The sequence below is a fragment of the Passer domesticus genome, chromosome 6 (genome assembly GCF_036417665.1).
Source record: "Passer domesticus isolate bPasDom1 chromosome 6, bPasDom1.hap1, whole genome shotgun sequence".
In the NCBI taxonomy this organism is placed as follows: Eukaryota; Metazoa; Chordata; class Aves; order Passeriformes; family Passeridae; genus Passer; species Passer domesticus.
In genome coordinates, this window is record NC_087479.1 from 6,766,069 (window position 1) to 6,789,280 (window position 23,212).

Here is a 23,212-nt window from a genome sequence, read left to right on the forward strand (position 1 = left end):
CAGCTGTCCTCTGACCTCCTCATGGAGCTCTGTGCCCAGGAATGCAAATTCCCGTGTCCATCTGCTCTGGGATGCAGCCCTGACTGATTGTTCAAACAGTCAGGAGTTGTCCTTCACCCTTCATAAATGTTCTGCAGCAGGGGAAAGTGGTGAGGAGGCTGCTTAACTGGGTTTTCCAAGGCATCCTGTTTGTTTCAGTGATGGAAAGGAGGTTAATTAGATCAAATTAGGGCAACTCTATTTCTGGCTGGGGTTTGTGCAGTGTTTTTGTGCACTTCTGCTTTGAAGTGAACTCAGAGAGACTGTTTTGAGCATCCTGGTGGAGACAGGCAACCCCAGCTGTGGTTTTAGAGAAGGCAGCCAAAAGAAAAGTTGTCTGCATTTGGGCAGAATCAAGAGAATTTCCTTAAACTTACATATTCACACCTTGCACAGGTACAGCAGTGACTCCTCTGAGAGCCAAAGGCTCTTGGGCAGACCTGGAAATATCACTGGAGAGTGAATGTGAAGCTGCAGTGCTGTCAGATTGCGTGTGCCTGACTTTTAGAGGCACTGCCTTGAAAACGTGCACCTTAATTATTATTGGTATAAAATATCTGTGCAGTTCAGCGAAGTTTTGTAGCACTTCGTGGAGATAAGAGATTCATTATAGTTTATTGCTTTAAAAAGGCAAAAAGTGAGTGGTGCAGCTCCCAGATTTGCCCTGTGCAGGGGAATGGAGGGTAGAAGAAACCTGTCACTCTTGTTTTGCACATTATTAGCAGAAGTTGGCTTTGGTCTCTTATTTTATCAGGAATCTCAAATTTTCTGTAGGAACAGGAACTCAGTTGGCTGGGTTCAGATTTACTTTAGTTCCAAGGCTGCTCCCAGAAATGGGATATTCACAGCTGAGGGTGTTTTTGGTTTAGTTGCAGAAAAAACTTAAGCCCTTTTAAGCATGATTGTCTGGCTTTGGAGAACAACATCAAGGTTCTGATAATTTTCAGTGTCTTTTTTCGTCCTCTCCATGGTGAAGCAGTGTGATACCTGGAAAATGAACACCTTAGGGCAGGAGAATCCTCTGGTGCTTTAATGACTGTTGCCCTTCATGTCCTCCCTGTGGATGACTGATGTCTGGGGCTGCCTAAAGCAAGTAATCTCATTCTGTTCATGATCCCCAAGTTTTTCTGTTTCTCCACTTGGTACTGTGATCAGAAGCTGTAGTTTAGAGCAGCTTGAGTCGCCAAATATCCTTCTTGCACACAAAGACAAGATTCATAGGACTTCATTTGAGGGTTACAGCCATCCTCTGTCACATTCAGGTGTCTCTGAAAGCCAGCTGAAATTGCACAATGAAGTGTGAACTGGTTGTGTAGACACTGGGTCTTCTGCTGTATTTATGCTTTCCCTGTGTATTTTGGTGACTTAAGCCACTCTCCATGGTCCTGATTTCCCTTTCCTCCTATCAGCCTCCCTTCTCTCCCTGTCTGTGGTGTTAGACTGGGCTGGTTGAAGGGGTGATCTGAAAGGAAATGTATTTGGTGCCTTTGATGTGCAGAGCCTTTTTTTTTTCTTTATAGGTTATGAACAAAAATTGTGTCAGTGTATTCCCAAACTGAAGAATACATGATTGCTGTTCCAGCCTTCCTCTGAGAACAGGCTTTGACATCATTCATACTCTATAATTCATGGTATTTTTCTAGCAGTCTGTTAAGGTCTGCAGGAGAGTGAAAGGGATGATTTAGAAAGGCAGGAATTGTCCTGTGCCTTCTGGTAGGTCTGTGACCGAGCAGGCTCCTGCTCTTTGGACTTGTTACTGGGTCTCTTTTATCATGGAATAATCTTTCCTTCTCTTTGGAGTTGCTACTGGGTCTCTGTTTTATCACAGGATCATTTTTTTAAGGATGATGTTGTTTTCCTTAATGCAAGCACTTGCTCCTTGTCAAACACATCCTTGTATGCCCCGTTAGGACTTGGCGCCTCGTTCTGGGGTGTTTTAAAAGCAGATTACAGAACGTCTTGTAACTCCTCAGCTGTTGGCTTTTTTAACCTGGTTTCTTAAGGAAACAAGGCTTATGAGAACACCCTCTCTCCCCCACTACTCCCTCCCTGTGTAACTTTTAAATCTGATGGCCAAATCCAATTAAAATTAGCAGGAATTAGAGAGCACAAAAGGCATGAAGCCCTGATGGACCTTATAAAAACACAGCTAGAAATAAGGAGCTCTTGGCTTTCCCACAGTGGGAAAGCTGTAGGATTACCTCACTCCTGGAGATGAGATGTGCTGGATACAGTTTTCGGGGATCTTATCAAAGACACATCTAGTTAACATCCAGCTTCAGGCAGTGACAAACATGAGATGTGCAGGAAAGAGAAAAATGGAGGTTCCTGGTGGGTTTCCATCCTTCATTGATCTGTGCTTTGGGAAGTTCCTGGTGTTAGTCTATTTTAGTAGCTTTTGATGGCTATTTTTTCCATGAATTTGTAGGGATTTGGCTTTTCCATTTTGCTGTTGTAGGATTTCCTTTCTCTGTTGCTGCTGGCTCTTTGGGTGTGGCTCTTCTGCTGAGGAATGAGGGTGATTCCCGTGAAATCTTGGAGGCAGCTCCTTCCCACCCCCTGATTTTGTGGAGAGAGGGGAGGGGCAAGAGAACAAAATGTTAACTGTGAATAAACATCCTGTGGAGCTAACATATGTTTTATTTCATAATTCCTTCCAGCACTGAGATAAGATACTGTCCTGGGAGGAGAGAAATTTGCTTTGGACTCTTTGGCTGCTTCCTCAGGCTGTAGTGGGATGCCAGGAGCCTCACAGGGTACACCTGCCTTTGTTTGGGACTTTGAGGTGATGCAGTGCAAAAACATAAAATGATGCCACAGGACAGTTTCAGGTTTTGCTCTGAAATTCAATGAATGAAATATTACTTGGCAGAACCACAGCTATTGGTAAAGATCTGCAGTGCAATGCAGGCGACGGTTGTGAACACTTGGCAGTTTTAAAAAATGGAGAGAATGGAGTTGTTTTATTATGGCTACAGAAAATGTTATCAAATATTCATGATGATCATCTCCTCTTATTTGAAATAATAAATCCAAGGTCAGTTTTGTACTTGTAGAAAACTGGTGGCTGACTATTGGCCCCTTATTTCTTCGCTGGTGTAATGCAATGATAATATTTAATATTTTATCTACTTTGCAAGGATGTTATTAGGCTCACAAGTATGGAGGAAGGAAAAGTAAGCTTCTCCCTCTTTTTCCTGTAGGTTAGGGAAAGGCTTCTGCAGACATTTTAGAGCCCAGGGAAAGAAAACATTATGCTCAAGAGAGCTCATATAAGGTGTAAAAGTTTGTTGATTAATTTAATGTTCAGTGTAATGATGAGGTTTAAAGCAGGCAATAAAGAAATGCCACCAGTTCTGTTTATTTTAAAGGGTAAGTCCTTAAGAATTGTTTTTAACACTCGGTGCCATCCATCGTGTTGCTAGTTGTGACATTTGTGACCTGTGTTGCAAATTAGAGTTTGACATTGTGGTGACTGCACTGAGCAAGGAAATATGTCCTAGGGGTTTAAAAATAGGATTTAAAGCACCCATCCCATGACTGCATTTTATTATTCTGCCGTATGTGCTTTTGTTATTTATTTATTTTCCCCCAAAATGAATGCAAGTTTCTAATATCACCATGTGGCGACAACGCGAAGCCTTTTTAGTCACTGCTGCTGCACAAAGTATTGTGAAGTCTGACATCCCTTTGAAGAGCTGTTCTTAGCCACTGCTGCTATTTTTATTTTTGAGTTGTTCTCTGTGGAATATTTTTTATTTTGTCCTCGCGTGCCCTGAATTTTCGAAACATTTTCAAATCAATCGAGGTCTTTGCCTCTTCTGTGTTTTCCCCACTCTTATTAATTTTACTGGACTGTGCCTTCGAAAATCTAGTTGAAAGTCTTTTTCCCTTGAACTCCAAGGAGTCTTTAGAGAAACATCTGCCAGAAGCACTGACCTACAAAATCTATTAGGCTCTTCCCACTGGTGTGAACTCGTTTATGTAATGCTGCTGGATGGGACAGCTCTGGAGATGAAATCCAAAATTCAGTTTGGCTTTCATAAGCATAGGTGCAAAGAAGTGGCTGCTATTGAAATGATGTTAAAGTGCTGAAGGTTGGATGTTAATTGGGATCATATGTAGTGTATCAGTTGTAATGTGGCAGAGAAGGGTGTCAAAACAGGGGAATTAATTGTCCAAGAGAGAAATGTTTCATCCCTCCATTTCTGAGCAAAGCAGTAATTTAATGTAAAATTAGTCTGATTGATTAACCTTAATATAAACATGGAAATATAAACAGACGATGGGGAGCATATCACTAGATGACTTCATAAATTTTCATGAATTACTTGATGATCTTTTGAGTTTGATGGCTACAGGTATAACTGGCAACTTATTCACACTCCGTATATTCTTTATAAATGTGCTGATAATGGGAAGTACCAGATAAAGTACCAGAAGTTGATCCCTTTTGCCCTCTGAAAGATCTTCAGGGGGTGGAGATGTGAAGGCATCTGCTCCATCAGAACATGAAAGTGGAAGCAACAGAGGAAGTAAAATGTCATGTGCCTGGAGTGGATCAAAGGAAAAGGGAAACCAGCCCATGACTTTGAGCTTGCACTTGGCTGGCGTGGACTTGTGAGATGAGCAGAGAAAGTTCTGAAATTTTCCTCTTCAATTTTGGGGATTTTGGCCATGGGGAGATTTCACTCAAACTTTATCCCCACTGGATGAGTGAAGTTAAAGCAGAGCAGAGCCCATAGTCTTCACTACATCAGGAGTAGTAGAAGGAGTGGCTGATATTATATCCAGCAGCTTGGAGCTGTGTGAGCAAGGAGCTGCTCAGAGCTGGAATAATTTGGAATGCAGCCTTTGGTGCAAATCCAGACCAAGTTTAACCTTTGCCTCAAGGCTGGTGAAAGGATGCCTTAATCCTACTGCCTCAGCACATGTTTTTAATGCTATGTGTGCCTCCATTTGATTTTGGAAGAAAGTTTTCTAATTCCCTGTGACTTCTTGGACAGTGATCATCTTTTATCTTTTTGAAGAGACATTGGAAAGCTGTGACTCCCTTCAGTGCCATCCCCCAGAGAGCCTTGGCATTTCTGGAGTGGGCTGGGGGATGTGGCCCAGACACATTAATAGAGCTCCCCATCATGAAGTATCAGGAGGAGCTAACAGAATATTTATGCCTGCTTGTTCCCTGACCTTCCATAATTATTGTGGATTATTCTATTACAGCAGAACATTTTAAAGTAATTGGAGAGATCGGATGCAAGTGTGAAGCCACAAAGGCTGTCCTGAAACTTGGCAAAATCATGAACAGGCATCCAAATTGTGAGTCAGTCTGCCCTGATCTTCCTTCTCAAGTGGGATGTTACCCAGGCTGAATAATGATTTGTCCCTCCAGTGAAGTTACATGGTGAAAAGTGGCAGAACCTGACTTGGTTCTTTGATATTGTTGCCATCAATGCAGGTTCCAGAATCAGGAGTTTTGACTGTCTACAGTGTTTGGGATTTGGCCACTTCCACAAAAATTGGTGCTCATTGGTGAGGTCTGTGATTTGAGCAGTGATCATCGGGTAAGCAGATTGCAGAGCTGGCAGAGGTGTGGAGGGAATAACTTGTGTCTTGGTGGAGTCACCTGGATCATTCTCAGTGGATACATGTCTAATCCATCCTGAAAACATCCCTGGTGAGGATTGCCCACCTTCCAGGCATTCTGTTGCAGTGCTTCATTCATTGTGGTTTTCTCATTACGAAATCTTTTTTGCCCTAGTTCACACCCAGTTCTTGTCCTAGTACCTTATGACTGGTCTGCTCCTCTGCAGCAATATCTTATAGGTCTCACAACCCTTTTTTCTTGTTTTCCTTCATCTTTACTAAACAAACCAAATTGTTCCACTCATTCTGTGTAGTCATTCTTTCTGGAAATTTGCTTCTTGTCTTTATCTTCTGAAGTCTCTGCAGTAGCCATTTGTAAAAATTTCATTCCTCAAATTGGACCCAGGTCTTCCTTCAGTTGAGATCTCACCTGTGCAGCCTTGCAGAGAAGAATTACTTCATACCCTTGACATAAAATGGATTGTTCACCTCATTTTTGTATCTGAATTTTTGGCAACTGTTTAAAAGTTGATGCAGCTTCAGCTTGGGGTTTCCTCTAAACTCCCAGTGCTCTTCTAGAAAACTGCAGTTGTTCCCTGAACTGTGTCTGTACAGCTGATTCTTCACTTAGATAGGAATAACCTTTCACTTTTGCAAATAGTTCTTTATCCAGGTGATTTCTCCATGTTGTTAAAATCATTCCAGTTCTTTCTTCAGTGTACTTGGAGCCTTCTTGTTTAATTTAACTTTAAGCATAATGATTAAGCTCCCTATTATGGAAATAACAAATAACAAGTACCCTGCCTTAAAATCCTTTTGCCTGACAGGAACCCACTGATGGCAAGCCCAGGGCAGGCTCTTGAGCACTTTTCCTCCTGGTTAAGTTGTTTCCCTGTCTTGTCAGGCTGGGCAGCATCAGGAGCTGTCCTGGCATCAAGATCTGTAATATCTCCTGTCCTTCACTATTCACCAACCTGTTACTCTGTCATGGAAAGAAATGGCATTACTCTGATGGGATTTAGTCCCAAGGAAGCTCTGACTGGCATTTTCCTGGTTTCCTTTTCATCTATCCTGTTTGATTATTTGGTCTGGTATTTTGATGGGAGCAGAGGACATGGGCTGCCGGTTACATCTGACTGCTCCTATTTATTTTCTATTCAAGTCTGTATTTTTACCCTCTTTTTCAATTTCTTTCTCCAACCTAGCATTGTCTAAGCTATTTTGGCAACCTGCTCTAGTGGAAGGTGTCCCTGCCCATGGTGGGAGGCTGGAACAAAATGGTCTCTCACGTCCCTTCCAAACAACTTTATTTTTGTGAAGCTCCCTGTAACATTTTAAAGCTAAGCTTAAAAATTCCACTGATTTCCCAAAACTGAGATGGGTGTTTTTGTACCAGACCAAGCTGTTGATGTGAAATGCATCCCGGAGCTCCAGACAGGCCTTGGTTTGGTGCCACCTCATTACTCTTCAGGATTTACTACACCACAGAACAGTGGCTGCAGAGGCACATTAAAGATCCAATATTTCATTGCTCCATTAAGAATTAAAAACATATATGTTAAGATAAAGTTGTGCTTTTCCCTTGCGTCTATGAGGAGATCAAGGCAAGAGCTGGGCAGATAATGAGACAAAATTTTTGGCCAAGTTATCAGTGACTTTGAAATGATCTTTGCAACTTTGTTATCTTTCTTCCCAGCATTTTGCCAGCGCTTGGGAAGTGAAGTCATGTCAGCATATTGCTCACAGATGGTGACATTGTTAGATGTGGTATATGGCAAGCAAAGGCTCAGGTACTGTTTGGAGTTAGATTTAAATGTGTTGTAAACACTACCCCGACCTTGGCACAGGTTGAGAAATTCACCTGCACAACAAATTACAGGAGACAAAAGGAATCAGGAAGGAGAAGCTGTTTAAATACCAGAAGAAATGTATTTAATGGTCCTGATAAAGAAGTACTGTGTAGCAATGTGAGTGCTCAGGAGATTGTTGGAGATTGTCGAATCCAGGCCATCTTGTCTACTCCCTTTTGGCCAGTAGCCTTGGGGATTCAAGAATATCCCTTAAATACCAGATTGGCCCACCAGCCAAACATCTCCCACTTCATCTCTGCATGTTGGACCAAGAGCTTCAGCTGTGTCCATGGAATGTCTGAATGATGAAGGAGCTGGAATTCAAAACTAAGCGCTAGCCCATGGCTGAAAATTCGGAATGGTCTGTGATTAGGCTGTAAAGGACAAGAACAGGGAGCAGTGACTTCTGGGGTTGGGTTAGATCAGGCTGATGGTAGATCTACCTAGAAATGATTTCTAGAAGGAAATGTCTCCCTGTGGCCACCCAGGGAAAGCTCTCAACAAGCTGAGCTCTTCATCCTTTGCCACATTCCAAGCCCCAGCTGGATAGGCCATCATCACATTCCTTTCTGAAATTCATGAGGATTATTTTTTAAGCTCATAATCATCAGTGTGTCTCTTGTTAATGTGACTCACTAATATTTTAAGGATTGTTTCCCCTTCCTAGTTCTTTGTAACTGAAGTGCCGCATTCTTGGTGGCCTAACTTTGGTTTAAGCTTCAAAATCCTTGCCCAACTCAAAGAGGGATCATGACTCCTCTGTGCCCCACTCTCATTTTGCATGGTGTGGAGAAGCTGCCTCAAATAAGCTTCCTGCTGACTTCTGTCTTCCCTAGAACCATCTATTTTTTTTTTCATTGAGTCCCAAAGCTTGAGTTTTGCATTTTGGTGACAAACCCTTTGTGACTTTAGTGTCTTGGGAGATGGAGAAGAAGCTGATGAAAAGCAGAGTCCTGCTGTCTGCTACATGGTTAGAGAGAGGCTCTGATTCTGGCAGACTTATCTGTGGGTTGGATATTCAGCTGTTAGTCAGGTTCTAGAGCTGGGTTTCTGACTCAGGCAGAACCCCTGAAAGGAATGGGAATGTTGCCTGGTGTCAGGGCTGCAGAAGTAGCCCTTGGTCTATTTTTTCCCCTCTGATGCATTTTATCTTGTTTGAATCTGCTTGCAAATAGACTGCACTTACCAGTGCATAAAGTGAGTTAATTTTGATCTTGGCCGGTATTTATTTGCAGCCTGTGTTTGTTTCTTTTGCCCTGTTGAATCGCCATTTCTGCAGATCTGGCATGCAGAGTAGAAGGACTCAAGCTGGGAGAGCAGATCACTTGGGCGTGCTCAGGTTTTGTCTGCTGCTTTGTGGAGTGTGAGTTCTTTGTAGAAAAGCAAACAGCTGACTAATAACTTTAAATGTTATGCTATTTCAAAGTGATTGCAGCACTGTTAATTTAGTGATCACAGGAAGACAGGACTGTTGTGTGAAATTAGAGAGGATTGTACCTTTGTTATTTTCTTTTATCTGAGAAAGCAGGAAAGCCTATTCTATTAGTTTTTTTTCTAGAGCAGCAATATGTTCTTATCTTAAACATGCCATGTAACATAAATAATTAACCACAAGGATTAAAAATAGAAATAAATATAGGTTAGTAATCTTGTGTCTAGATGAATCCTCTCTCAATTGTAAAAAAAACCCAGCGTTACACCAGTGTATACCTTCTGTGAGATCAAAATTAGATCACTGAATATTTAGGTGCTCTGTCTGTGTTTGACAATTCTCATGTCTCGGTGCTTTTCAGAAGACTGCTGGAGTCTATTTATAGCACAGATTTTGAGCATCTGACACATAAGCTCCTGTGGACAGTCAGGTTAGTTTTTAGATGCAGAATACACAGAGTTTGCCCAAGTTGAAAATGCTTTTTTTAATATTGCCTTGTTAAGCTGTCACCTTCTCCTCCAGGCTGGGAAATGTGGCCATTTGTGAGCTTGGGATCAGTCTGAAGTAGCTGCTTATGAATAACTCCTTTACAGCATGGGAATTTATTTCAGGTTCACACTGATGTAACTGGGATCAGAGCCTTGGGATACACAAACACTTCAGAAACAGAGATCACTTTCAGAGTGCTTTGCGGTAACTCGGAATTTAAAGTGGCTTTGAACAAAAATATTGTCTGCTATCCATGCAGGACAAGAGGGAATGGTTTTAAACTAAGACGGGAAAGATTTGGATTAGATTTTAGGAAGAAATTCTTTATTAAGAGAGTGCTGAAGCCCTGGTCCACGGAAGCTGTGGCTGCCCCATCCCTGGCAGTGTTCCAGGCCAGCTTGGATGGGGCTTGGATCAACCTGGGTCAGTGAAAGGTGTCCCTGCCCATGGCAGGGGGACTGGAGCAAGACCATCTTTAAAGTCCCTTCCAACCCAAACCATTCTGTGAATTCTTGAATTCTTGAGGACTTGCAGATGAATCTCCTGGGGTGGCCAGTAGGAGAAATGAAATGTAATCTGCATTCTTCCAGCTCTGTGGAATCTTCTGTTAATGATTTTACTCCTCGTTAATCTGACACACATTAAAGAAAACATGATAAATATCTAAATACAAGCAAGCTCTACATTTTGTCCTCCATGAAATTTCCCTGCTTATCTAGCTGATCTAATTCATGCAGGTCTAATGCATCCAAATTTCCAAGTGTGTCTGCTTGGAAAGCACATGGGAAAAGAAGTTTTGATAACTCCTGAAATGAGCCTTGTAGCTATCACTGAGATCTTTCTGAATTTTCATGAGGACAGCTCTACCTTGGAACCACTTCTCAGGTAATTATCTTCTCGGTAGTTTGGTTCCAGCTGTCTCCTTCACATCTGAGCTTTGTAATGTGCCAAGATGAGGAAAGTAAAAGTTTAAAATGCCTTTGGTGTAAGTTCTGCTCAACATTTACCACTTTTGGTGCTCACTTGCACCAGTGAACAAGAATCCTACCTGGACTGGAATTTTCCTAGCAAGCTGTGAAGAACCTCCAGAGCTGCTGGGTTCTGCTGCCAGTGCTATACTTAAATTCCAGTGATGTTTGATCCAGGGAGCTCTTACCTGGTCAGGATTCCTTGTCTGTGTTTGTGTGGCAGCTGGATCAGCTGAGTCTGTGTAAGTGTTCTTAAAGCCTCATGACTGATAGATGTTTTTAAGGCCAGAAGGAACAATTAAGGTTAATCTGACCTCCTTTTATTTTTGTATTACCTTTTATACAAATACCCATTATTATAAAGTCCAATATTTGCTAGATAAACCAAGACACACATTGTAATATAATTTTAATGCAAATGTATTAAAACCACAGTACAGCAGCCAATTTTTCTGAAAGCTGTGAGAAATCACTGGAGAATCTCTGGGTGTAGTTGGACTCAGTCTCTGGATCTTAGTGAGGGAACATGAAATTTTATGCCTGAAGCTTGCTGTGAGCTTGACACCATGCTTAACTCCCAGCCTCCCATGCTTGGACAGAAATTGGTCAGTTCCTGCTCTGGGGAAAGTCATTGCAAGCTCAAAGTGAATATTTGCAGATAGTAATCAATGGGAAAGGGAGGACAATTATTTTTAGTCGTGTGATTAAATGCAAACTGTTTCCTAGTGTCCAGGCTTGTTCCAGCACCTCATCCTTGGTGTGTTCCTGAAGTCAAGCAGAGCTTGCCCATAACTCACCTTCTTTTAGCACTTACTTTTGACTGTAGTTATGTGATTTAGTTGAGAGTCTATCTCTCAATGAAGTTTTGATTTCATATTCTAAATATAAAAAGGTACCAGCCTTCGTGGGAAATTATGGTTATGTTTGCACTGTAATTCATGAATAACAGTGGCAATTATTGGAGATCTTTCCCTTGTTTTTACCCAGTGAAAACCCACAGATTTTAATGGAATTGTTGGGGATTTGTCCTGGTGCAATTGAGAGAACTTGGCCTGTGTGTTGCTTGTTTCTTCCTAAACACATCTTGTGTTTCAGTCAATGCATCTCATCCCAGAGCACAAAATCATTAAACCAGAAACTTAAAATCCTGCAAGACAATGCAGGTTGGCTAATTTTCATTTTTACCTTCATTGACCTTGACCAATAAAAGTTTTTCTGTTTTCCTTGTTCACTTCAGCTTTTCTTGCCCTTAATCCTCTCCAGTGTTTGTAGGAGGGATGCTTGGGGATACTCACAAGGTGTGAGCCTTCAGCTGAAGTTGGAATGGTGATGGATGTCTGGCCATGGGAATGGAAAATGTCTGTCCATTGGGGTTTATACTAAAGTCTGATCACGGTGAATAAAAAAACCCAAAACAATAAAACCACACCAAAGATGAGAATTTTTGAGGTTTTTCTTTGGCTGTTCTGCCTTTGATCAGTCTAAATCCAGCCTTGTAAGAGTATTTCATCATATATTTTTGTCTGTTTTGCATACTGCGTTGCGCATCCATCCAGGGTAAGAATAATGCAAGGATAACTGCAAGGATCCAGCTGTTTGTTTGTAGTAGGAATTATTCTTTGATATTGAATTAATTAGTTCTTAATGCGGATCAGACTGATTTATATAAACACTTGGAAAGAAAGGGCAGAGTGATGACAAAAAACATTAACTGGTTATGAAAGAATTGAAAAAACAAGACCAAAAAAATCTTTATAATTTTGCAACACAGCAAGCTTTTTTCCCCAGCAAATATGAATTGTTTAGAAGTGTTATAAAGAGAACTGCATTTACTTCATGCTGTCTGATTAGAAGTTTTGGCCTTTCATATATTTCAGCTTGGTATGTTTGCCAAGCACTCTTATTACTTCAATCAATTTAAATTTGCAAGACTGATGATCCTGACAGAATCCATTGGCACATCATGTGATCCTGGAGGCTAAAAATACCATTCTCTATGGGGCTTGCTTATTTCATGCTTCAAAGCCTAAGAAATGTTCGTTTTAGGAGAGGGAAAAAAAAAAAGTTGTTTGCACTCTGTGCGGTACCAGTAACTTCTTGAAGGAAAAAATACCCAGTGCTTTTCATGGAATGGTGCTTTTTTCATAGAATTGTGGGGATGTTTTCTTGTTGGAGTTGTTTTATGGAAATGCCTGGAGATTGCAGTTGGGGAGTGGGAGACAATGTGTGGCTACAGGAAACATCCCGTCTACTGGGGGGTGAGAGCAGCAAGGAGGATGGGGCACACTCCCAAACCTGCCTTCAGCAGGGACAGGAACAGGAGCAGCTCTAGTGTCTGTTTTCCTCAGTCCATCTTCAGTAACTAAATTATGTTTCCCTGCCTCAGATGTGATGGCTAAGAGAGAGCTACAAGAATTGCACTGAGTCTGCCCTGAACTGTGACTTTTTCATTTTAGAGAGGGTGGTTTAGGGTCTCTGTGGGTCCATCCAGGTGTTTGCTTTGGCCCGTTTTGGGCTGATCTGCCTCCACCATTCACTGTGTGTGTGTGCAAGCCAGTACTAGTGGGATGCTTGAATTCTGTCTGTAGAAATCTCTGTAAATTGCCTGTAAATCTCTGAATTGTCCTCCTGTGCACGATACAAAATGCTGCTGAGAGCTTTCAAACCTCTCCTCTGTCTCCTAGCAGTCACTCAGAGCTGAGGAACCTGAAGAAACTCAGTGCTCTGTGGGCTTGCTCTGCTTGTTGCATTGGCATTAACCTTTGCAGCAGCTACAAGCCACAATTACATCTCCTGAGAGCCCCTGAAGTTGTTGCTGGAAGTGAAAATAACAGTGCACCCCTGCAGCTGATTTAAAAGGGTGAAAAAGGTCAACACCCTTGTCCTTCAAGTTGCTGCTTGGGAGGTTTGTTTGGGGAATTTTTGGTGTTTTCTCTTGAAGCAGGCTGTCCCTGGGAATGGCAGAAACTCCATCCTTGGCTTTCAGGGTTCAGCTGGATAAAGCCCTGGCTCACCTGATCTGATGCTGGCCTTGGTACCACTTTGAGGAAGAGGTTGGTGGGAAGGGAGGAAATGTCTCCAACATTTCTATGCCCTTATTGCAGAGCAGCTGCTTTTTATCCATGCTTGATTAATGAGCAGTGTTTAATTAATGGCCAGCACTCTGTGGGTTTCCAACAATATCTCTGCTCTTGAGAAACAGTGTTATTGTGTTGTGATGTTTTTTCTTTTCTAATTTTCACCTGCTTCTCTCCACACAGGGAGTTGGGCAGCAGGGCAGGAGGGATGTTACTTTATCCAGAAGATATTCCAGGATCTGAAGCACTTTTTCCTCTGTTCATCCTTCAAACACAGAGAGCTGAGCTTCAGTTGATTCTTCATGCTTGGAATATTTTATTTACTTGTGTTATTCCTTATTCCACAAGTATTTGTGCCCTGATCTGAGAGGAGAAGTTGGAGCTAGGATGTGCTGTCATCTTTCGGCGTCACAGATCAGATCTCTCAGAGCTGTGTAACGTGGGAAAATTTGGGCTCTCATAACAAACCACAACAAACTTCTTGTAGCTTTTGATGGGCATTTCCATTTTGTCATTCCAGGCTGTTCTTTCATACTCGAATGTTAATTTAAGTCTGATAGAGCTAGCAGAAATTAAAGCTGGTGTGATAAAGCTGAGAAAGCTAGAGGTAAAGTCTGATGCAAATATCTGGAAGAGTACTTAGAGAATTGCCTTGTATAGTGAAGCATTTGACTCAGCATTGTCCTGGCAGGGACTTCAATTATTTGCAAGTGGTAAGAGTTTTCTAATGGGATGAACAAACACTCAAAGGGAGAGCTAAACAAAAATTTGCGGTTAAGGCAACATCAGGTTCTCAGTCCTGGTCTCTGCTTTCAGAGGATTTTCTGTGCAAACAGCATCTCAGGGTTGCTGCAAAATCTGGAGATCATTTGCTTTTTGTATGTAAATGTGTTCTCATCCTCCAAACAGCATGGGAATGAAAAAAGAAATTTTTTTAGATGGCCCGGGGAAAATCTTCCTTGAGAAGTCTAATAAGGATCAAATTAGTGCAAATAAGATTTGATTAGCTCCAGAAAGGGCAGTTTCATAGGACTAATCCTTGGCTTTTCTTTATTTTTTTTTCCTCCCTTGAACTACTTATTCGTCAGGCAAGGATAAGATTCCTTTCATCTGCTGGAGGCAGGAGACAAACAAACTGATGTCCTGAGCAATACACTGTCATCCTTCCTTCCATATCCATCTCTTTGCTGTGGAGCAAAAGTTAAAACATTCATTCAGGTCTGGCCTGTGCTGATGAAGAATCCTGCTACAATAGGTGCAAAGGGTGCCAATTCAAATCAAATGTCCAGCCTCCAGTGGAGCTTATTGACTCTCCATCTAAATATAAACACTTGTCAAGTCTGTACTTTGGAGCTAAATATAAGCTGAGCTTGCTCAAGAGACCGTGTCTGCTGCTCCCGTTGGAAACAAGCTGGGGTGAGGAGAAGGATCCTGTTTGATCTCCAGGGGTGGAGCAGGAATGTGCCGTGTGTGGGTGGATAATTCAAGGCTGACATTCCTAAGCTGTCCAGTTCCAAGGAGTCTAGGATAACCTAGAAAGGGTTTTAGGTCAGCTGAATAAGGAACGAGGAGTGCTGGAGTTAGGGGCGTGTGTGGTGCTGTGTTATTTTTCCTTTGTTGTTCTGAAGTGTTTGGTACCTTTGATAATGATCTGTCCCTTGAAATCCTGGGTAGGATGAAATGGGACAAAAAGAGAAGTGGATGGATTTTTAACTCTTTTTGCTCAGCTTATTTTTTTGCAGAGCTTTGGCTTAGTTTATCAGTAAAGGGAGCTTTTCCTGTCTCTCTGGAGTCTGTTATTAGGTTTGCAAGGAGTCTTTGATGGTGAAAGGAAGTATTGAGTGAAAGTAAACCATTCTTAATCCCAGCAGCAGAGCCTGCTCCTTCCTCGATAACCCAGACACAGCAACTGACTCTGAGAACCTGATAGAAATTCATGGGCTCAAATAACATTCTGGCAATTTGAAGCAGACCAAGTTCATCTTAAATTTACTTTGTCCCCTAAAAGACCAGCTTGGTGAGATGTGCCCTTCAGGGATAAGTTGCTCTAATCATAAATAAAACATGTGCTTTCCAAGGAAGGCAAGGGAAGGAAACAGAACTGAAAGATTCAGCAGTAAATTAAGACTATTACTTTGCTTTACTGTGGTGCTTTTCTTAATAGTGCTGCTGTCAGTTTTGGTTGATGCAGGCAAAGGTTCTGTTTTGATGTCTCCTCAGTCCCTTGAATTTTGCTTTATACTGGCGTGAAATGATTCAGGGTGTATTAAGTAGATTTATTTCAGCTCCTAGTATTTAATTATGCTTTTGAAAGAAAGGAAAATTCAAATTTGGGATCAGATTGTCTGCTAGTTATAGTAAGTTCTCTTGCATCTATTACTGCAGCTGCTGAATTTCTGGCTCTCAAACATCTTTATTACAGAGCAAAAAAAATGTGTGAGGCAGGAATCAATGCCTTACATAATCAATCCAGCTTCTGCAGTGAACTTCTTATGCTTTGGCTGGAATGCTAACAGAGTGTTTGTTTATCAAAGATGAGCTTTTTCTGTCTTTAGGAAGATTCTTTAACTGCTGGAGCAGATAATCTCCTGTAGGCTGTAGAAGAGATACTGAGGTCAGCACAAAGCGCTGTGATTTGCCCTGGCTGGTAAAAAACAGGCACATTTTCTAGACAAAGCACATTTGGAGAAGCTGTTCTTGTCTTGTGATTAATGAAATAAAAGACGGTATAAAAGCATTGCTTTGCTTTACCTTTTAGTGGGAGCTTTGCGGTTCTCTCCAGAAGGAGATGACTTGGATGTGCAGTAACGTGTGTTGATCCAAGAAGACTTCTTCCATCGAGTTTGGTTTGGTGTTGAACATTTGAAAAATGGGAAGAGGATCTGAGCAGCAGTGAACAGTGGTGATAAACACACCTTCATGTCCTGGCATTTATTTCAGGGACCACTTTCTCACTGCCTTCCTCAGACCTGCTGTGCTGTTCTGTTGGATAGCAATAGCACAAGCTGAAAACAATTTCCTCTTGCTCCGTTCCATGGACTTTGTCAGATCAGATTTTTCCTGTCAGTGCCAGCAGAGAATTTCTCCAGGATCCCAGTCCTCAGGCTGTGTAGGCATTCCAGTTCATGGGAGCTTCCCAGTCTCTGCATCCAATTCTTTGGGCCTCACATTTCCTAGGAAACACAGAGCAGTACCAAGCCTTTTGTGGAACTGCACGTCTAAATCAGCAAAGCCTGGTGAATTGGATTGCTTAATGGAATAAGCACTGCTAAAATCCTAAGTAATCACCAGTATGCTGGTGTCTCAGGGGAGAAAGAAAAAAAGAACCCATGAAATCATTTTTATTGAAACAGTAACAAAGTAGATTGCCTGGTTTGTGCATCGCTGGATTTGTCACATTGGGTTGGAGCAGAAGCCATTCTTTGTTCAGTGCTGAAATGTTTCATGTTAAGGAACAGCAAAATTATATCCATGTTTGATTACTTGGAGCTGTAGTAATGGGGCAGGTGAGAGCACAAACCTCCTTTCACTCTAAGAAGGGTATTTTTTCTCACACTTTATTTCTCTGTCTTGTTGACATAACACAATAATCCAGGGTTTTCATGGACCATTTAGTAATTTGGATCCTCAGGTAATTCCACTAAATGTATTGCTGAAGCATGGCTAATTTTGCAGAGGGTACCAGTGTTTCACAGGGATGCATTCAGCAGGCTTTGCTCTGCTCTTGCTGCTCTGAAGCATGATTTGTATCTTCCTGCTCTTAACTGGTAATAAACCAGATGCACATCCCATTTTGCTTGGGATCTTTTTTGTTGTATGATCAAGGGCCCAATGCTGCTGCCTGTGGAGACAGAGATGTGCTGGTTTTAATGCACTGAAGGGTTCTGGTGCACTCCAAAATGTCTGAGGTGACTTCAGGACCATTCCATAATCAGGAGTCATTCTTGTGTCCTGCAGACCTGATGCTCTTCTGGACCAGCTCAGTCTCTGAGAAAATTTCCTCCAGTGGCTACTCAAGTCCAGGTCTGCTCTTGGGGTTTTTCTAGAGCAAATCAGAGCATCTCACCTTGAAGCCAACACTAACTTATTAGCCCTTCCCAGCCTCTGCGTTGAGGAGGAAGGAGCACAGGTTCCACCACCTTGCATAATTCAAGGAGAAAGAAGTGTCAGACAGAGATTCCAGATGTGTCTACCCTCCAGGCAGGAGGGATAGCTAAAGGTGCAGACTGATGAATGCTCACATTTACCCCCTTTGAGTGGGGCAGTGTCCAACTCTGTGGAGTGAAATCAGAGAATCAGCATGGAATGGTTTAGTCTGGAAGGGACCTTAAAGCCCGTCTCATTCCACCCCCCTGTCACAGGCAGGGACACCTCCCACCATCCCAGATTGCCCAAGCCCCATCCAGCCTGGCCTTGGACACTTCCTGGGATGGGGCATCCGCTGCCAGGGATGAATGAGATGGAGCTTAATGATTCTCTTTGAAAGTTCCCTGCCAGCAAACCAGTGCATCCTTCACCTCTGATGCTGTGGGATAGTTTTGCCCAAATAGCAGAGCCCATGGGAGGGGTTTGGCATCTCTCCATGCTTCTTTATCTGAGTACTTGGAGTCAGCCCAAGGGGATTTAGAAATGGTTGTGCTCGTGGTAGGCTTCTTCTTCCTACACCACCTCAATGCTTCAGAGTTCTTCAGCTGATCTTGAGAATGAAATACTTCAGTTTCAGATTTTGGGTATATGGTTGTGCAAAACCATATGGAAAACTCATCACACAGAGGATTGCAGCTCCTGTTGTTGTTTGGATTGGCAATCTTAACTCAAAATCCCTGTTTTCTTTGTGCCTGGTCCCATAGTGAATGTGAGGGTACAGTGAACTTTGCTGTGAAACTCAGGAACGTGTTTTAGATGAGCTGCTTATAGTGGTCACACCCTGCTTTTAGGTGGCAAAAAAAAGTTAAAACTGGACTTCTTCTTTCAGCCTTAAATTATAGCTGTGCAATCTCAAATTACCTGGATGTGTCTTCCTTTTTTTTTTTTTCCTGCATGCCCATATAAGACACATGGCCTAAGCCAAGTTCAAATTATTACCTTTATTTTCCTTTGTATTTTTATTGGTAATGTTTCCTTAGTGCAAGAGCAATCAGAAGCTGGCTCTACTTGCTTATGATCCATCACTGTTTGAAGGCACTGCTTTGCTGCTGGAAGGTGTCCATGTTGTTGACTGAGTGCTACAACTTTCCCTCCTTTCCCAGCCTGTATCAGACATGCATTTTTATCAACGTGTCCTGGGCAGCAAGCAGTGCAGTGTGAAGGGCAGCCAGCTGAGGCAGGGCAGAGCTCTGATGGGAGCAGTGGATTTGTCACATAAAACACAGCTGGGAATTGTTCAGCTGACAGATGCCAGGAGATGGTGGCAGTTTATAGGAGGGATGGCATTCCTGTGGGAATGCTCCATCTGAACTGGCAAATGAGGGACATCTTTCAGATCAAAGAAGAAATTCTGACCAAAGGGAATAACCAGTACCATGGTGCTAGGCCTGCTGGAGCTCAAAACTTGTCATTTTTAGGAATTTAGGATATCAGGGTGGGTAGAATACACCACGAGAGCAGGTAAGGGTTAAAATGGGGATCGCTGGACTTGAGGAGACTCCATCTTTGGAGACATTAAAACCTCAACTGGGTGAGGTCCTGGGCTACCTGTGATGTGGGGCCCTGGCCTGAGCAGGGTGGACAAGCACGTGGAGGTCATCTCCAGCCTCAGTTACTCTGTCATTGCCACACTCCATCACCTGGACAGCTTGGAGGGCCCAGAGGGGAAGGCAGAAGCTTCATCATAAAGTTGTGATGCTCTGAGACATTCTCTGAGTTAAAAGGAATAAATTTGATGTTCACACTGGGCCTAAAATTGTGAAAAATCTTTCCAAGAACTATTTTGTTGTGGGAAAGCACAGTGACCTGGAGGGGATGGAGTGTCCTTCCCAGCCTGGCAGCCTTTGGCAGGGCTTGTCTTCAGCAAATGCTGCAGTCTGTTTCTGGTTCAGCACGTGAGAATCACATCCCAGCTGCTGCAGAGTAAAATTCCAACACTTTGGACCAGTCCAAAGACAGTATCAATTTCTGTGTTCTGTCAAGGTCACTCCAATGCCTTTGGCTGAGAGGAGATTGAAGATGTTCTTTGTGGCTGAGCCAAGTATGAGATATGTCTTACACCAAGAGAGGGTAAACTGACACCATTTCTGTGCATGTTTTGGTTATTTCACATATGTGGGAGCAGAATACACTGACAGCAGTGATTACTGCTACCACACATCAGCAGTGTTCCCTAAAATCCATGGAGCTGATTCACCTGCTTGGAGGACTCTTCATTTCAGAGCCATAAAGGCTCAGAAGGGATGTCCAAGTGCTCCTGCCTTTATGGCACCTGGCACAAGCTGGAAGTGGGCAGTAGGCACAGCCACTCCTCCTTGCATCATCCCTTCTCCAGGTTAGCAGCTGTGCTGGTGAAAGCAGCGTGGCTGTCCTCCAGAGAGGCCGTGTTGGACACCAGGCCATCCATCACAGCACAGCCTGGCAGCTCCTGAGGCTGCAGGGTTGTGAAAATCCATGGACAGGAGAACAAGCTGTTCCACTTCAGGTCTCTGAAGTGGGTTTGTGATGTCGGCACAAAAGCCAGCTCTGTCCTGGAAACAATCTGCTGCTTCTCAGCAAGGGGAGGTGCCAGGGCTGCCTTCTGCCACAGGGATGTTCAGGACAGCTGTTCCTTGTCTGCCCTGAGCAGTGGTTGATCCAGGTGGCCTTCCTGACCAGGAGGCCCTGTCCCTTTTTCTGCTGGTGAGCCCTGCTTGTAGCATTGAATAGTTTTGGTTTTCTGTCTGAGGACTGTCCTTTATAGTGTTGTTTGCCTTTACATCATTTCCCCTCCCTGCCACGTTTGGGGTGAAGTCAGGAGAAGCTTTTTCCCTGCTTCCCTTACAGTTGATGCTGGTACTGTGAGGAGCCCAGGGGATGCTGAGAAAAATGAGACAGGATATAAAAATCCTGCACCTTTATGTAACATACCCCCCTTTCCCTTTTTGAGAGGAGATCACTGGTGTGCCTGATCTGAGGGGGAGAGGTTGTGCATGTTCTGCTCAGTGATGCTCTCTCCCCTTTTCCTTTACTCTGTATTTACAGCACATTCCCCACGGGGGTGATGCCAGCTTGTCTTGTGTCCTTCAGCACCATTTTACTGCCTCACATAACATGCAAACCCCACAGATGAATTAATGTCAGCAGGAAGCAAAACCAGCTGATACTTTTGTTTGGAAGCTGCTATTTCTTTCCTTTAACCACCCAGAATTTGAATTCTGAAATACTGTCCCTCTCCTAGGAGCAGTAAATAAGGCAGCTCTGGGTTTTCTAGGCTCTGCCTCTTTGAGGTACAGCACTCAGAGGGTGATGTGTTCATGTATCTCACCTCTGGTTTGCTGGGACTGATTTATGGTTGAGTTTGCAAGCCAAGCTCTACATGGGTTATAAAGGCATGCAGTGGAAATTCGTGGGGAAAGCAGCCTTTTGGAGCAGGTTAGAAATAAATGTCCTACAAATGGTAATGGCAGCTCCTACCTCAGCTGTAAAGCCAGTGCCATAATTTAAAGGTATTAAAATTAAATAGGCTTATAAAGGTGCATCTCTGTAGCACAAACCTTGCTTGCAGCTACAGCAAGCAACGGAGGGTCTTTGTGGAGCCTTTGGCTCTGCTCTGGAGCTGAATTCACTGGGCACACACATTGAATAATGAAGGAATATACACATCTCTCAGGCTGATCTCAGTTGAAGTCGGTGCTGTGTCAGAGAGGTTGCTTTAGAATAAAAATGTGTTCTTTGATTTTGTGAGTAGTTTGGTGGAAAGGGCACTGACCAACAGGCCAAAGAAGAAATTGTAGCAGCAGCATACCTTACAAATCAATTTGTGGAGATGTGGAGTGGCTTTATGGCTCAGAGCAGGGCAAGGCAGCTCTCTGAATCGTTGTCAAGTTGCTGGAATAAAGTATCTACTTACGTGGGCAAAAGAGCTCATTGTGATGCTTGAATAGACTGTTATTTAAAGGCCCGTGAGTCTCATTCTATATAGAGCAACATTTCAAGGGGTAAAAAGACTAAATTTATATTGGTATTTTATTAAAATTTATGCTGGCACAGCAGCACTGGAGCTCCAGTGGAAGCTGAGCTGGCTCTTTCATTCAAAGTCGCAGTTCTGCCTGCTTTATAACTTAGTGAAAAATTACCTGTGGAGATGAGGTTTCTCATCCTGATCTCAGCCCACCAGGGTGTTTGGTCTTTTAAGTGCTTCATAACCACTCTCTGCTGCTGTGGATGTTTAAATGATGGGGCTGGAGGAGGTGCTTTCCTGGTGAGGTTTTCTCTATATTTAGGGCTTGATGCTTTATTATCTTACTTAATTATTTCTTTGCTCTTACAGAGGCTGGGGACATGACTTCAGTGCTTCCCGTGGAAAAGCAAGGGAGCTGCTCAGCCTCTGTCCCACGTGGGAAGGGGCAGGGAGGCACAAGGACAAATAAAAGGGTTTGCCTCCTCTGCACAGGCCAGCCAGCAAGAGATCCCAAGGGCAGTTTGGCCAATTTTGTGCCCTGGCCCACACTCCTCCCTCAGTTAATTAGCTCCAGCTTGTATTCACGGGAAGGGCTGAAGTCATCTCTGTCACCTCCTGGCTCCAAAGCTGTCACTTGGCTTCTTGCCTTCGTGCTGGTGTCCCCTGCGACGTGCACGGCTCACACCAGAACAGGAGCCCTTTTTACACTCATCCCACATTGCTAAGGAAAAGGAAAAATAATACTATAACCCTCTCTGTACCTGGAAATAAAGCTGAGCTCCGTTTGCTTCCATACAATGCAGCTGGGATTGCATTGCATCTGTTGTGCATCCTCGTTCCTGCAGCCTCTCTGCTCAGGGCTTTGTGTCTGTTGGATTTGTAGCTGCAAGGGCCTCACTGAGGAACTGTCGTTAAAGTATTTTGGACAGACTGGAAGGAAATTTCACAGGATTTTTTTTTTAAAGGTATGGTGTGTTCTACTTTGAAATTTATTTCCATTTTTCCTTATTCTCGTGTGTTTGGATGAACTGAGCCCTGTGATTGTTCCCTGGGGTGTTTTTGTTATAAATGCTGGGATAATTTGTCCATGGCAGCCTTGGCCCAGGTGATGTCAGAGTTGGCTCAGTGAGGTGTCCTCGGAGACAGGAGCCACCTGTCTTCACTGTTCTTTTGATGTTGGAGCCTGGCAAATTCCTGCTAGGAATGGCTGGCTGTGAATCCCTATTGAAATTCTGGCCCAGTGCTACCCTGAAAACCCTGCAGCAAGTGTTCATGGTTGGAAGAGCTGTAGCCTGGAACCACCACCTGACTTCTGGTTCCAGAGCAAAGTCATTCCACAGGGTCTGGTAGAGATGTCCCTTGCAGATGTTAATGCTTCAGGAGGATTTGCTTTCCCATCCCATGATTTCCCTGTGTGGTTTCATCCTAATGGATGCCAATGTCACCTCTGAAGTCCTTGTCCTGTATAATACTCCTCACTAGATAGTTGCAACCTACCTGCCTGAAGGCCCTCTTGTAGTTGAATCCATGGAAAACCTCCTCTGCTTTGGATCTTGGAGTCACCTTTCTGGGGCTGATGGGCTTCACCTCAGGAATGTGGGATGTGGATGAGCAATCCTCAAATCTGACGTGCCCCAGGACTCTCAAGGATGACGTGCATTCCATCAGAGGAGTGAAGCAGC

At 43.2% G+C, this 23,212-nt stretch overlaps 1 protein-coding gene and 1 long non-coding RNA gene across 4 annotated transcripts in view; one reads left to right on the forward strand and one right to left on the reverse strand.

Moving 5' to 3' along the window:
• The window catches only part of SLC35F4 (solute carrier family 35 member F4), a 115,299-nt gene that overhangs the window by 10,882 nt on the left and 81,205 nt on the right, over positions 1–23,212 (forward strand). The window lies entirely within an intron of this gene.
• Positions 17,075–21,451, reverse strand: LOC135302044 (uncharacterized). 2 transcript variants are annotated; one of them, XR_010363728.1, is made up of 4 exons: positions 21,375–21,451; positions 19,394–19,503; positions 19,136–19,299; positions 17,075–17,282 (listed from the first exon to the last, which is right to left on the reverse strand). It is a non-coding gene; the product is annotated as an uncharacterized LOC135302044 (long non-coding RNA). The 2 variants fall into 2 exon arrangements; XR_010363727.1 differs by lacking the exon at positions 17,075–17,282 and adding an exon at positions 18,563–18,691.